Source organism: Notolepis coatsorum, assembly GCF_963971535.1.
Source record: "Notolepis coatsorum genome assembly, chromosome: 16".
Lineage (NCBI taxonomy): Eukaryota > Metazoa > Chordata > Actinopteri > Aulopiformes > Paralepididae > Notolepis > Notolepis coatsorum.
This window is the reverse complement of record NC_140180.1, coordinates 110,903,044-110,918,769: the sequence shown is the minus strand read 5'-3', so window position 1 is coordinate 110,918,769 and position 15,726 is coordinate 110,903,044. Positions and strand designations below refer to the sequence as shown.

Sequence of the window (15,726 nt, the reverse complement as noted above, 5' to 3'; positions counted from 1 at the left end):
TTAACCCTTTCTCTGGGTGTTTTAACCCTTTCTCTGGGTGCTTTAACCCTTTCTCTGGGTTTTTTAACCCTTTCTCTGGGTGTTTTAACCCTTTCTCTGGGTGTTTTTAACCCTTTCTCTGGGTGTTTTAACCCTTTCTCTGGGTATTTTAACCCTTTCTCTGTTTTTTAGCCCTTTCTCTGGGTGTTTTAACCCTTTCTCTGGGTGTTTTAACCCTTCCTCTGGGTGTTTTAACAGTGTTGCCGGCAGCTCGCCGGTCTCCACGCCGTGAGAAGGAGCCACACAGCCCGGGCTCGGTGTTAAAGCTGCACCGGCGGACAGAGGATCAGAAGTGTAGAAACTGAGCAAAACGACAGGATCACTGTTGTTATTAATAACCAGCGGTCGTTTTTTTGTACCAACCCTTAAAAAACAACATCAACCCATTTCAGATACTAGGATAGAATCCAGCGACACCTTTTTGAGTGTTTGGAGAGAAAAAGAGAGAATCGTGTGTGTAAAAAATAATAATAAAGGAAAATAGAAACCCTCATGCAGACGCGTTGTTATTATTATTATAAGCACAAATGCACAAACACACCGCGTGCGCAACTACATTCTTTAAAAAACAAAACAAAACTTCCAATCGTGGAAACACGTTTCCCTTTTTATTGTCGATCGCGTTTCAGATTCGGTCCCAGACTCCCACCGCCGCGGCGTTCCTCTCTCACCTCACAGCCGAATCCCGCTCCTCTGCTCCGGGTCCGTGTTCCCGTCCGATCCGCACCCTCCGGATCCTCCACACCCTCCCGCTGCAGGGACACCAGACACCCGGCAGTTGTGTTTCTAACACGGTTCCAATAGCGACATTTCTAAGGATGTAAAAAGCTGCGGGTCCCCCTTGTTCTTCTTCTTTGAACGTCTCTTCTTTCTCTCGGTGTCGTCGGCTCCTCCTGCTCGGCACTAACCCCGCTCCTCCGGCGCAACACTAACCCCGTCCCTCCGCCTCCAAACATTCTCCAATTCTAGCCCCCCTTGCATACAGAGCACACACACACACGCACGCACGCGCACAGACACACGCACAGGCACACGCACACACACACGCAGGACCGACGCAAAGTTTGATGGGATTTGGCGTTTTTCCCCCCTTGCCGCCATTAGGATACTGTTTTACATAGTTTTTATTGCGAAAAGCGCCCTTTCCTGTGTTTTGCATTGTTTTATACAGAGTGAGGGGTTGTCCCAACACTGAGAATATGTCAATGCACACTGTGCATTGTGCCTGTGTGCAGTTCAGCTGTGACAAGAACCCTCCCTCTTGAAGCGAGCCATTCAGAATTGCAGCCACAATCAACATGTGTGTGAAGATATCTTGATAAAATGCATGTGTACAAGATGGAGCCTTGTGCATAAATCTTCTATTTTCTCCCTAAAGCTCAACCTAAAATAAGTTAGGGTTAAACGTTTATTGATCTGTTAGAGGCGACATCGTTGCACATAATGTCAGTCAACCCGCTGCACCTAACAAAGATTTTGATATGCATCTTGATATGACTGCAGTAGCCTAGTTATGAATTAGTTCCATCCATGAGATTTAAGCTACATAAAAATAGTCACAGGGGAGAATGGGGTAATATGAGCCAGTGGGGGTAAGTGATCCACACCCTGTATCTATAGGTAAACATTATTTGTAATTGGGCGGCTACGTGGTGCAGTGGGCAAGGCGCTCACCATGAATACTGGAGGCTGGGCTCAAACAGATCATCTCCCTGTTCGAGCCCAGCGCTCCACATTGCTTTCAGTTTAGCTGGTCGTCCGTACTAATACACATTAGGGGGAGGGAAAAACTGATGGGTGGGGATCGGGCGTTGTGGACAGCGACTCCTACAGGTCGGTTGGTGCCCCTGCGCAGTAGAATCAGGAAGCGACGGGGGCGGGGCCCCTCCAAAGCGCAGACCCCCGACGCTGAAAGATCGAGCTGTGCAGGTGAAAAGATGCGACAGCTGCTACCTCGAGTATCGGAGGGGACTTGTGCTATGTATGACTTAGTCCACATTGCAGCCGGCTTGTGGGAGGCAAGAAACAGCGTTCGAGACGCGTGAATACTTTGGGCAGCCGAAGAGTGCTTCTGCGTTGCCGCGATTGGCCAGCGCCCTCCTTCGTGAATACCAGCTCTACGCTCGTTCAGGTGCTCGTTTGCGTGCTACGCCGCGCATGCGCATGAGGCTCCCCCAGGTTAATACGCCGCCCTGGTTAATCACAGAACACGCCATATTAGCAACGCTGCATCAGATAATACCTAATACAGTATATTATATACCTGCATATATATACCGCGGCTCTTATTTGTAAATAGGAGAAAAAGGAGTTTTTCATTTTCTTTTCTTTTTGGAACAAATCTTTTTTATTTTCTCTTTTTTGACATGAAACAAGACAAACAATACACTCTCTCGGGGTGCAGTTCCCTCTCTCAGGGTGCAGTTCCCTCTCTCAGGGTGCAGTTCCCTCTCTCAGGGTGCAGTTCCCTCTCTCAGGGTGCAGTTCTCTCTCAGGGTGCAGTTCCCTCTCTCAGGGTGCAGTTCTCTCTCTCAGGGTGCAGTTCTCTCTCAGGGCTAGTGACGTCACTGGTGCGCCGGCTCTCAGGGTGCAGTTCCCTCTCTCGGGGTGCAGTTCCCTCTCTCAGGGTGCAGTTCTCTCTCAGGGTGCAGTTCCCTCTCTCAGGGTGCAGTTCCCTCTCTCAGGGTGCAGTTCTCTCTCAGGGTGCAGTTCCCTCTCTCAGGGTGCAGTTCTCTCTCTCAGTTCCCTCTCTCGGGGTGCAGTTCTCTCTCAGGGCGCAGTTCCCTCTCTCAGGGTGCAGTTCTCTCTCAGGGTGCAGTTCTCTCTCTCAGGGCGCAGTTCTCTCTCAGGGTGCAGTTCTCTCTCAGGGCGCAGTTCCCTCTCTCAGGGTGCAGTTCTCTCTCAGTTCCCTCTCTCAGGGTGCAGTTCTCTCTCAGGGTGCAGTTCCCTCTCTCAGGGTGCAGTTCCCTCTCTCAGTTCCCTCTCTCAGGGTGCAGTTATCTCTCTCAGGGCGCAGTTCCCTCTCTCAGTTCCCTCTCTCAGGGTGCAGTTCTCTCTCTCAGGGTGCAGTTCTCTCTCAGGGTGCAGTTCTCTCTCAGGGTGCAGTTCCCTCTCTCAGGGTGCAGTTCTCTCTCAAGGTGCAGTTCCCTCTCTCAGGGTGCAGTTCTCTCTCAGGGTGCAGTTCCCTCTCTCAGTTCCCTCTCTCAGGGTGCAGTTCTCTCTCTCAGGGCGCAGTTCCCTCTCTCAGGGTGCAGTTCCCTCTCTCAGGGTGCAGTTCTCTCTCAGGGTGCAGTTCCCTCTCTCAGGGTGCAGTTCTCTCTCAGGGTGCAGTTCCCTCTCTCAGGGTGCAGTTCCCTCTCTCAGGGTGCAGTTCTCTCTCAGGGTGCAGTTCTCTCTCTCAGGGTGCAGTTCTCTCTCAGGGTGCAGTTCCCTCTCTCAGTTCCCTCTCTCAGGGTGCAGTTCTCTCTCTCAGGGTGCAGTTATCTCTCTCAGGGTGCAGTTCCCTCTCTCAGTTCCCTCTCTCAGGGTGCAGTTCTCTCTCTCAGGGTGCAGTTATCTCTCTCAGGGTGCAGTTCCCTCTCTCAGTTCCCTCTCTCAGGGTGCAGTTCTCTCTCAGGGTGCAGTTCTCTCTCAGGGTGCAGTTCCCTCTCTCAGTTCCCTCTCTCAGGGTGCAGTTCTCTCTCTCAGGGTGCAGTTCTCTCTCAGGGTGCAGTTATATTTCGTATGGCTATCGCGTCCCGCTCAAGCCTATTGAGATACCCCTTATCTCCTTGTACCTAGTGTACACCACCACGAAACAAATTATGCACCCACACCTGACCGGGTCCTGCCTCTATGGAGGCATAGCCTATAAGACCATGGTACTGGTCACCAAACACCCTTCCTCTATTTTCGTTCCATCATATTGGATGCTGTGCACCGTATGTAACTAGTAGTATGAAAAGATTAGAGAAGGTTCGTAATGTTGAAAGCTTACCGGAGGTTTGCTTTTCCCTGGCATCTTCGGAGCATGTTTCAGCGACACATTGGGCCGGTGCTGATGTTTCCTCGGCTGACGACGGCAGACCGAGGGGCAGCGTACAAGGTTTGACTATCAAGTCGGCTTGTACAAAGGTAAGGCCTGTGTTATTAGGCATCAATGTCAGTATTGGTAATGCTGTGGAGTATGTTTCGGCGCCAGGGCCGGAGCGGCTTGGTGATCGTTCCACTGCAGTGGACGGTTTCCTGGCAATCCTGGAGCACGCTGCTAACGTTAATGCTACTACTGCTACTTCTGCTAATGCTAACGTTGACGCTGAAATGGGTCGTTGTTCTAATAATCCCCGCCGCGGGATACCGCTTTTCCCTCCTCTTACCAGCTTCATTGATGAAGGTCAGTCGGTGGTTGATGTGGGGGGTTTCGCTGAGTCCTATTTACCTTTTTTACAGGTGAACGGGCTAACAACATGGTGCAGGCCGGGTGTACCGTGGCTAAGCAGCCATGTAGCTTTGTTCCTGTGCCCCGGCGGGGATGAACGACGTCCCGCCCGGCCGATACTTGATAGCGAATCGGCTCGGAGGGTGGCAGTATGGACGGATGAGTTGTATACTGCTACAGGATGGTATTTGGCGGCGGCCAGTGTTATGGCTCAGCTGGCTAGTTTCCTATCCATATTGGCGTCGGGTAGTAGGACTTTGGGTCCAGCCGACATTGTAAACATGATGCATGTTTGTGGTGTTATAGAGATCTTGACTCAGTCGCAAGCTATAACTGCGGAGAGGATTAGGATGCTATCAACGTTTGTTGTTAGGCATGTTTGGTTGGAGCAATCTCCTCTTGGGGAAGAGGATAGGTTTTCTCTCCTCACGACTCCTTTTTCCACAGATAGTCTTTTTGGGCATTCTGTGGAGGCGCAGGCGGCTGTTGATCTGGGTCCTACACCGCCTCACGCTGTGCAGCCAGAGGTGGGAGCACGGTCTCGTCAACGACTGTGGCGAGATCCTCGACAGGCGGCCATGTTTCCCCCGCCAGTGGTGCCCTGGGTGGAGAGTCAACAGGGTACCACAAGGCCGACAGCCTTGGCGGCCGAGGGATCGGCCATTTTGGGTGAATTCGAGTTTGGTAAAACAAGCCGTCGTCACTTTGCCGCGAGAAGCCCGCTCCCCGTTCAATCCTCTCTCTGTTACCCACGGAAGCGGGGCTCTGATTGTTCTCCTTTGGCTGCGGGCCGCGAACCTTCATTGAAGCGTATGCGGCCCCATTCTTCACTTCTCATGGGGACAGGGGCTGACACCCAGTTGATGGCTGAGCCTGGGTCTGTCCGTGAGAATGTTCCGTCGCGTGGTTCCTGCACCACATGTTGTGTGTTGGATGAGCCTGGTGTTATAGCTGCCACTTGCTACAGTGGTCAGCTGGGGGACTCGAGGCCTCTTCTGTTGAATGCACAGCAGGGGTTACCCCGGCTTCGCCTTCGCCAGGCGGGGTATCGCGCTGGTGCCTCCCACTCCCGTCACAGCGGCAGTGGTCTGCAAAGGAGAGGCGAGCGTGATTTGGGTGGTAGCAATATCACTGCAGGGCTTCGGCGTGTAGGAGCCCATGGGTCCTCATGCCTTGCGTGTCTAGCTGCGGAACAACTCCTCAGCATGCGCTAGAGGGGTGTTCAGGGGGGGGTGTGTGTCAACCAGTTTGATGACAGCTTCTCCCGTATCAAACCGGCCCTTTCTGTCGGGGTCCCCCCTTGGGTGCGTCGCACAGCGGGAGGGACCGGGCCAACTATCTACTGTTCCTTGCGGCCCAGCGTCAGTTGACGGCGGGTGCGCTGTGCGATTATTTTCACATATGGCGACAAGAATGCCGTTTGGGGGGGTGGATAGAGAGAACGTTGAGGGGGGGGCTTGTTTTGCAGTTCGCACAACCCCACCCTCCGTTTTCAGGTTTGGTGCCGACCCTATTGTCAGGGTCAGAAGCAGTGACAGCCCTGGCCGACGAGATCCAATCACTGTTGGCGAAGCAGGCCGTCGTCGTGGTTCCGAGAGAGGACGCGATGTCAGGCGTCTACTCCCGTTATTTTCTGGTACCCAAGAAAACAGGGGGGGTCAGACCTATACTGGATCTGTCTGCGTTCAATCGGTTGATTGTAGCGAGACCGTTCAGAATGTTGACCGTCAAACTCCTTCTGCTTGCTGTCAGGAGGGGAGACTGGTTCACCTCCATAGACCTGAAGGATGCATATTTTCACATCCCCATTTACCCTCCTCACAGGAAATTCCTACGGTTCCTGTTTCAGGGCGTAGCGTACGAGTACCAGAGGTTGCCGTTCGGCTATTCTCTGGCTCCCCGCACATTCACCAGGTGCGTGGCGACTGCACTGGAGCCCTTACGTCGTCGGGGGTTACGAGTTCTATTCTATCTCGACGACATTCTACTCCTCAGTCGTTCGGAGGAGGTTGCCAGGTCTCATACCAGGCTGGTGGTGGAATTCCTCACCAACCTGGGTTTTGCTGTGAATTGGAAGAAGAGTACCCCTCTTCCCAGTCAACAGGTGGAGTACTTGGGCTTGACGTTGAGGTCAAGGCCCATGATTGCAACCCTCTCGGAGCAGCGTCGGGTGGTTCTCCGTCACGCGCTCGTGGTTTCCGTCGGGGAGGGACGGTCACGGCGCTGCAAGTGATGCGTCTGCTAGGCATTATGGCATCTGCTCACACGTGGTTCCTCTTGGCCTCCTCTTCATGAGGAGGATACAGAGATGGTTTCTCTCTATGAGAATAGATCCGGTGAGGGACAAAAGGAAACGGTTGACGGTTCCTTTGTCGATATGGGGAGATCTCGCCCACTGGAGGAGGCTGGGTATCCTCACCATTGGGGTCCCCATAGGCAGCAGGAGCTCACACGTCACGGTCTTCACCGACGCCTCTCTCACGGGTTGGGGAGGGACGTGTCGGACCCACGCAGTGGGGGGCAGCTGGACGGGTCATGCTGGCCCAGCTGCCCCGCATATCAATGTGTTGGAGTTGGAGGCGGTCCTCCTGGTCCTCAAACGGTTCGACCACCTGGTGGTAGGCGAACACGTTTTGGTCAGGACGGACAGTATGACGGCAGCGGCGTATATCAACAGGCAGGGTGGGACTCGTTCCATCCGCCTGCTCCGGGCGGCGGTCAAACTTTGGCTATGGGCATCTCGCAGGCTGCGCAGTCTGAGGGCGCTCCACATTCCTGGTACAGAGAATATGGGGGCGGATATGATGTCTCGGGGCGGTCCTCATTACGACAAGTGGGAACTCCGCCCGACATAGTCAGACAGATCTGGGATCGGTTCGGGGAGGCCTCGGTAGATCTGTTTGCGTGCCGACGCTCTCACAAGTGCCCCTTGTGGTTCTCGCTCAGTCGAGCAGATCATCCCCCCTTGGGGGTGGATGCCTTCTCGACCTTTCCATGGCCGCCCGGTCTTCTGTACGCCTTTCCTCCTGTACAGCTGTTGAGTCAGCTGTTGGAGCGGATACGGAGGGAGCGCAGGTCGGTGATCCTGGTCGCGCCTGACCGGGGCAAGTCAGTATGGTTCCCGGTCTTGATCCAGCTTCTGGTCGCTCCTCCTTGGGTCATTCCTTGGTCGGCGACGGCCCTCTCACAGCACAACGGGTCACTGTTCCAGTTTCCGATGTTGGGCCAACGGCTGTTGGTGTGGCTGGTGGGAGGGTGAGTCTGGAGAGGATGGACCCATCGGTGGTTGATACCATCCGGTGTGCGCATGCTCCCTCCACTGTCGCGGTTTACGCGGGCAGATGGCGTGCGTTCCAAGAGTGGTGTAAGGCGGGGGGCTGGGACCCTGTCTCCTGCCCCCTGGATGCTGTCCTGAGTTATCTCCAGTCTCTTCTTGGTAGACTGTCGGCTTCGACGGTGAGGGTATATGCGGCGGCTATATCCTCCTATCATGAGGGAATTGAGGGGACTGTTTTGTTCAGCCACCCTCTTGTGAAGCGTTTCCTGCTTGGCGCTCGACGTGTTAAGCCGGTGCAACGCTCCTTGGCTCCGACTTGGGATCTTCAATTGGTCCTCGGTCGGTTGTCCTTGGCCCCGTTTGAGCCGCTCGAGCAGGCGCCGTTGGAACGGCTGTCTTTCAAGACTGCATTCCTGCTGGCTGTCACTTCCGCTAAACGCGTGGGTGATAGTGATGTGACTATTCATCGATTTGCATCGGTGCGCCGGCATACACGTTCACGATGCGAGTGCACCGGTGGAATAAGTCCGCGTCGGCTACAATTCAGGCTGAACTCGCGATGCATCTTGTTGTAGCGTCTTTGCATCGGTCAAAAACCGATGCATTCATATAATTTCCTCTCATCCACTTGTCAGCAGTGCACTGTGACTGCACACACACACAGCAGATACTATTGCTTCGCTACTACATAAGGCGAGAGCCGCGTCACAGTTATCAACAAACAGTGGAAGTCGAGGAGACATAGAATAGAATTGGTCAACATGCTAATGCTAGTAGCCTCTGGCTAACGCCAGTTAGCCGTTCAGCTAACGCTAAACTAGTGTCTAACTAACTGACTAAAGTGATTCTGCAACACCAGTACCATTAGTGAGGAGGGGGGGGTATATTGAAGACGCTTGACAACAGGGGTTCAAAGATAACTTCACATTTATTGGTTATTCGTTTCTTAATTATATCGCTTCATGCTATCCATCCAGCCTGGCTCCGTGTTGTTGACATAATGGGGCTACGGTCGGAAAGTATAGACGCATCCTAGTGACCCAGTCTAGTGTGTGACATCATCAACTGTCGACGGCAGCTCAGACGGAGAGGGTCTCTCTCTCTCTCTCTCTCTCTCTCTCTCTCTCTCTCTCTCTCTCTCTCTCTCTCTCTCTCTCTCTCTCTCTCTCTCTCTGTTTTTAGCTAAAGTGGATAGAAAAGACAGTTTATGCAAAAGTCTTCTTAGGCACCCAAGAGTTTTTATATAAATTGTCTTACAGTAGATTATTTTATTTTTAATAATAATATAAGCTGCATATAAGGAATAGAAAAGACAGTTTATGCAAAAGTCTTCTTAGGCACCCAAGAGTTTTTATATAAATTGTCTTACAGTAGATTCTTTTATTTTTAATAATAATATAAGCTGCATATAAGGAATACAACCAAATCCTCTGTCATACCATAAAATTGTATCATTATTTTGCATCGTGTTGAATCGCATCGTATCGCCCCGAATCGCATTATGTTGAATCAAATCGTATCGAATCGTATCGTATCTCAACAGGGGGTGAATCATATCGCATCGCCCGGTGCTTCAAATGTATCGTTAATGTATCGTATCGTTGGCACCGTATCGAGATGCGCATCGCATCGGCCTCAGTGAGGAGATGCACATCCCTCTCTGTGCTCTATCGGTACGTCCAGAGTGCCTGTCTTTTCGGGCCGATTGCGGTGCCACTCTGCGACCTAATCCTGCTTTCATGCCTAAGAATATCCGGAGTTCCTTCCGCTCCCGGGATATTGTGGTTCAGGCGTTTCGTCCTCCTCCTCACGCTAGAGAGTTAGATGCGGGCCTTCACCTGTCATGTCCGGTCCGTGCTTTGGGAATTTACCTCAGCCGTACTCAGGACCTCAGGGTTACCGATCAGCTTTCTGTTACGGTGGTTATCGTGCCGGTAAGGCACTGTCGAAACAGCGCCTGTCCCATTGGTTGTGCGAGGGCATTGCCCTCTGCTACACATTGGCTGGGCAGGATCCCCCTGGGGGCATCAGGGCGCACTCCACTCGTGTGGTGGCTGCCTCTGCCGCTCTCCTGGGTGGGGCCTCGGTGGAGGACATCTGTGCTGCAGCTTCATGGTCCTCTCCGGGCCCCTTTGTAAGGTTTTACCTCATGGACATGACCGGGGGTTCTGTCTCCCAGGCGGTTCTGGGGTCTGTGGCCTTTCCTGCTTCCCGTCCTTTGGTAGGGTAGCAGGAGTGTGTGGGTATGGGCCACAGTGTGTTAGGTCACACGTGGTTCCGCCTGTGCTGTGTGTTCAAGGGGTTCTAGTTCCCTCTTGTTCGCACTCAGGTGGAGTTGACTGCGCCCCCCCTTCGTTAGGAAGGATGGGGTGACAGGGCTCCCCGCACCCCTTGATGTGGGCTTACGGGTCCTCAAGTCAAGTCAAGTCAAGTCAAGAGTTTTAATTGTCACGGCATACAGGTATACAATGAAATGCGGCTGGTCTTGCCCGCGACGATGTGCAATACAGTGGTACAACATATAATAGAATCCAATAAAAATACAGTGGTACAACATATTAATAGAATCCAATAAAACAGTGCAATAAACAGGTACATGGTGTGCCATCTCGGTATCTGTACATTAGTATTTACAGAGCATATAGGACATGCTAGTTAGCTTTAGTAGTGCAATACACTGTTCCTGATGTTATACTACTTTAAGTGGCCTTTCCTCTGGCCATAAGTGTGCGTGTGTGCGGCATGAGTGCCAAAGTGGCTGCCAGTGTGTGAGCGTGCTCAGCGTGCGTGTCGTGTATGTGCTTGTGTGTGGATAGTTCAGTTTCTGTGTCTCTCAATGTTCATTGTTCAAGGCTCTGATGGCTTGGGGGAAGAAGCTTAGCCTAAGCCTCTCTGTCCTAGTCGCTGGAGTTCGCAGGCGTCTGCCTGACCTCAGCAGCTGGAACAGGCTGTTATTGGGGTGGTGGGGGTCTTTCATTATCCTGCAGGCTCTGGATTTGCACCTCTTGTTGTATAGAGCCTGCAGGGGAGGTAGCGCAATACCCGTGGTACGCTCGGCTGAGCGCACCACTCTCTGTAGGGCCTTCTTGTCCTGTGCCGTGCTGTTCCCATACCAGGCAGTGATGTTTCCGGTCAAGATGCTCTCTACAGCTCCTGAGTAGAAGGACTGGAGTATCTTCCCCGATACTCTGAACTTCCTTAACTGTCTCAGGTGGTAGAGGCGCTGCTTCGCTTTCTTTACTACTGTGTCTATGTGTGTTGACCATGTCAGGTCCTCTGAGATGTGGACCCCCAGGTACTTGAAGCTGCTCACCCTGTCCACGGTAGCCCCGTTAATCCTCAGTGGTGTGTGTGTCTCCTGCTGTCCTCTCCTATAATCCACGATCAGCTCCTTGGTTTTACCAATGTTCAGGAGCAGGCTGTTGTCCTGGCACCAACGTTCCAGTACCTCAACCTCCTCCCGGTAGGCCTTCTCGTCGTTGTCCGAGATCAGCCCCACCACCACCGTGTCGTCGGCGAACTTCACAATGGAGTTGGAGCTGAACTTGGCCACACAGTCGTGTGTGTAGAGTGAGTACAGCAGGGGGCTTAGAACACAGCCCTGGGGGGACCCGATGCTCAGGGTGATGGTGTTGGAGGTCTGACCCCCCACACTGACCGCCTGGGGTCTTTCACTCAGAAAGTCCAGTACCCAGGCGCTCAGGGCGGAGCTCAGGCCTAGCTCGATCAGCTTGTCCACCAGTCTGGTGGGGACTATGGTGTTGAACGCTGAGCTGTAGTCAATGAACAACAGTCTCACATAGCCCCCCTTCTGACGGTCAAGGTGGGAGAGAGTGCTGTGCAGTACCTGGGAGACCGCGTCATCAGTGGACCTGTTTGTCCTGTATGCAAATTGCATAGGGTCCATATCACTGGGGAGAGAGGCACAAATGTGGTCCTTGACCAGCCTCTCGAAACATTTCATGACCACAGAGGTGAGTGCCACCGGTCTGTAATCATTTGGACATGTTGGGGAGGGTTTCTTCGGTACAGGGATGATGGTAGACATCTTGAAGCAGGCATGGACTACTGACTCCGCCAGGGATTGATTAAATATGGCGGTGAACACCGGGGCAAGCTGGTTTGCACAGGACTTAAGTATGCGTCCTGTTATACCATCTGGGCCTGCAGCCTTCCTGGTGTTCACCTGCATAAATGCTCTTCTCACACTGTGTTCCGACAACGAGAGAGCGCCCCCGCCCCCCCGCGGTTGCCCCCCCCCCTCCACAACAGCCGGTGCGCCAGTGACGTCACTAGCCAGAGGGCTAGCGGCGACACTGTCTACACCGAACCGAGCATAGAAGGAGTTGAGTTTGTCCGCTAGAGAGGCGTCGTCGCTCCCCATTGAGGGGGCGCTGACTTTGTAGTCAGTTATTGTCTTCAGTCCCCTCCACAAGCCTCTTGTGTCGTTTTGTGCCATTTGTGTCTCCAGTTTCTCAGCATATGTCCTCTTAGCAAGTTTAACAGCCTTGCGCAGAGTGTAGACTGAAGCCTTGTACTCTTCCATATTTCCTGACTCTCTGCCCAGGTTATAAGCCGTGGTGCGTGAGTTTAGGGCTGTTCTTATAGTGCTGTCCACCCAAGGTTTCTGGTTTGGGAAAACCCGCGCCGTCTTTGTGAGGACAATGCCGTCTACCACTGTTGCTATGTAGCTCACAACGGTATCAGCGTACTCGCTGACGTCACTGGCGCTTCCTTCAAACATGTCCCAGTCTGTATCCTCGAACGTGTCACGGAGCTCGGGGGGTACATCTGTCGGGTCTCGCGTCCGCTCTAACCCATATCTCAATAGGCTTGAGCGGGACGCGATAGCCATACGAAATATAACGATAGGTTATGTAGATAACCTAGTTATATGAGTATTGGCTGAGCGTCCCGCTCTAAGCGGCCCTGAGTTCCCTTTTTGAGGGATCTTTTACTGGAACGGGATTTTGGCGAGGAAGGGTGTTTGGTGACCAGTACCATGGTCTTATAGGCTACGCCTCCATAGAGGCGGGACCCGGTCAGGTGTGGGTGCATAAGTTGTTTTGTGGTGGTGTACACTGACTAGGTACAAGGAGATAAGGGGTATCTCAATAGGCTTGAGCGGGACGCTCAGCCAATACTCATATAACTAGGTTATCTACATAACCTATCGTTCTCTCTCTCAGGAATTTGTAAATAGGAGAAAAAGGAGTTTTTCATTGTTCAAGAGTGGATATATGTTGCAGAACATGCCTGTTAATTACCTTTTAAATATCTGTTATGTGGTTAGGGTATGTATGTTTTTTAAATAAATGCCCAGTGATTTGTCACCACCTGTCAATCTGCTCTGTTATTCTATGCATAGCTAAACCTATTAATATTACCTATGTGTTGGCGGAATCGCGTCAATGTAATGACGACAAAACCTATTAACCTATGTGTTGATGGGAATTGAATGCGCATGCACGTGTTACCGGCATAGTGCGAAACGGGGCGTCGGCCAATCAGGGCAACGCGGAAGCACTTTTCGGCTGCCCAAAGTATTCACGCGTTCGAGACAGGGGAGGGTTGAATTGGACGATACGAAAAATTGGGATGGGAGAAAAATAGAAAATGAGAGAAAAAGTGGATAAAAAAAAACACATTATTTGTAATTTAACCCTTTCACTACCAAAGGGTTAACCCTTTCACTACCACACAGGTTAATTAACCCTTTCACTACTACACTACAGACCGTCTGTAGTGTGGTAGTGAAAGGTTAACCGTCTGTAGTGTGGTAGTGAAAGGTTAACCTTCTTTATTACATGGCATTTTCACATTCGCCGAAATGCTTGCTTGTGATTGGTCAATAGCGCTCGTCAGAGGTCCGATATTACTCGATAACGGACCTCTGTGGAACAATAATGACCGCTGTGCGCAGCTGTGCGCAGCTGTGCGCAATCAAGCCCCACTGACACACACTGTTTCAGTGCAATTAGACACACCTGCCTGGCTGCCAGCGATAATAATAATCACTTTATTTGGGCTGACAGAGCCACAGAACAACTGCATCTGCATTTGATCTCGTCTTGTCGATTTTGTAAAATGAATTAGGTATATTGTTAGTAAGTTAGCCATGTAATAAGCAGGATAATGTATAGCTATACTCGGTCATCATCGCAAAATAATTGACCTTCACTGACGTTTAAAACACCTCGCCGAGGCGGCTCGGTATTTTAAACTCCGTGTCGGTCAATTATTTTGCGACAATGACCTCGTAGCTATACATTATCCCTTACGTAGTGTGGTAGTGAAAGGTTAACCTTCTGTAGTGTGGTAGTGAAAGGTTAACCTTCTGTAGTGTGGTAGTGAACGGTTAACCGTCTGTAGTGTGGTAGTGAAAGGGTTAACCTTCTGTATTGTGGTAGTGAAAGGTTAACCTTCTGTAGTGTGGTAGTGAAAGGTTAACCTTCTGTAGTGTGGTAGTGAAAGGGTTAACCTTCTGTAGTGTGGCAGTGAAAGGTTAACCTTCTGTAGTGTGGTAGTGAAAGGTTAACCTTCTGTAGTGTGGTAGTGAAAGGGTTAACCTTCTGTAGTGTGGCAGTGAAAGGGTTAACCGTCTGTAGTGTGGTAGTGAAAGGTTAACCTTCTGTAGTGTGGTAGTGAAAGGGTTAACCTTCTGTAGTGTGGCAGTGAAAGGTTAACCTTCTGTAATGTGGTAGTGAAAGGTTAACCTTCTGTAGTGTGGTAGTGAAAGGTCAATCTTCTGTAGTGTGGTAGTGAAAGGTTAACCTTCTGTAGTGTGGTAGTGAAAGGGTTAACCTTCTGTAGTGTGGTAGTGAAAGGTTAACCTTCTGTAGTGTGGTAGTGAAAGGGTTAACCTTCTGTAGTGTGGTAGTGAAAGGTTAACCTTCTGTAGTGTGGTGAAAGGTTAACATGTCGTCAGCTTGTGACTGCAACTTGTTCCTGTTTGCGGACGACTCAGCCCTGCTGGTCTCTGACAAGAACAAGTTACAGGTTGAAAAAACCCTCAGCTCGGAACTAGGCAGAATCTGCATATGGCTCGCTGATAACAAACTATCATTACACATGGGCAAAACAGAGTCCATTCTCTTCGGTTCAAATAACAAACTCAGCAAGACCGACGGCTTCTCAGTTACAGTGGGTGACAATATTGTCACAAGGAAAGATGAAATTACCTACCTGGGTTCCATCCTAGAGGCTAATCTCTCCTGTGACAAAATGGCATCCAATGTAATAAAAAAAGTCAACCAACAAACTCGATTCTTGTACCGGATCTCCTCTCTGGTAAACAAGAATACCCTGAAGACTCTGGCAGGAGCACTCATTCAGGGGTACTACGACTATGCTTGCACCTCATGGTACCAAAGCACCTCAAAGGCGCTAAAAACAAAATTACAAACATCTCAAAACAAACTGGTCAGACTACAGCTTGACCTTACTCCTAGAACCCACCTCACCCCTGCCCACTTTGACAACCTAGGATGGCTTAGAGTAGACGACAGAGTACAGCAACTTGCAATGGGCCTGGTCTACAAGATACACTACACGACCAAGGTACCCATGTACATGTCAAAATACTTCCCAAAGGTCAGTGAATACCACGATCACAACACCAGAGGGAGCTCCACAAATCATGTTAAACCCAGATTCGGCTCAAATAAGGGACTAAACACGTTTCGCAATTATGCCACATCAATGTGGAACGCCCTACCCAAAGCTGTAAAGGAATGTGGATCACTACCCACTTTCAAAACCTCTTTCAAGGGACACCTACGGGAGACTGCAATTCAACACTGGCCCCTGTAAATATCCTAACCCAACCCCCTCCAATGTACAGTCATTTACCTAGTATGGTTTTGTCAATAGTCCAATGTACAATTTTGTTTGTTTGTACAGTGTCTCCCCCCCCCCCCCCCTCAATGTACAGTTTTGCTTGTATATACAGTGTGCCCCCCCCCCCCAACCACCTCCAATGTAGATTACCCAG

General features: G+C 51.2%; 1 protein-coding gene across 1 annotated transcript in view; it reads right to left on the bottom strand.

Annotated features, from left to right (window-relative positions):
* ankrd50 (ankyrin repeat domain 50) overlaps positions 1-952 on the bottom strand; it is an 82,093-nt gene extending 81,141 nt beyond the window's left edge. Inside the window, exon 1 of the mRNA XM_084332300.1 lies at positions 711-952. The gene's annotated coding sequence lies outside the window, so the exon portion shown is untranslated. The remainder of the gene's footprint in view (positions 1-710) is intronic.
* Between the last annotated feature and the right edge of the window lie 14,774 nt (positions 953-15,726).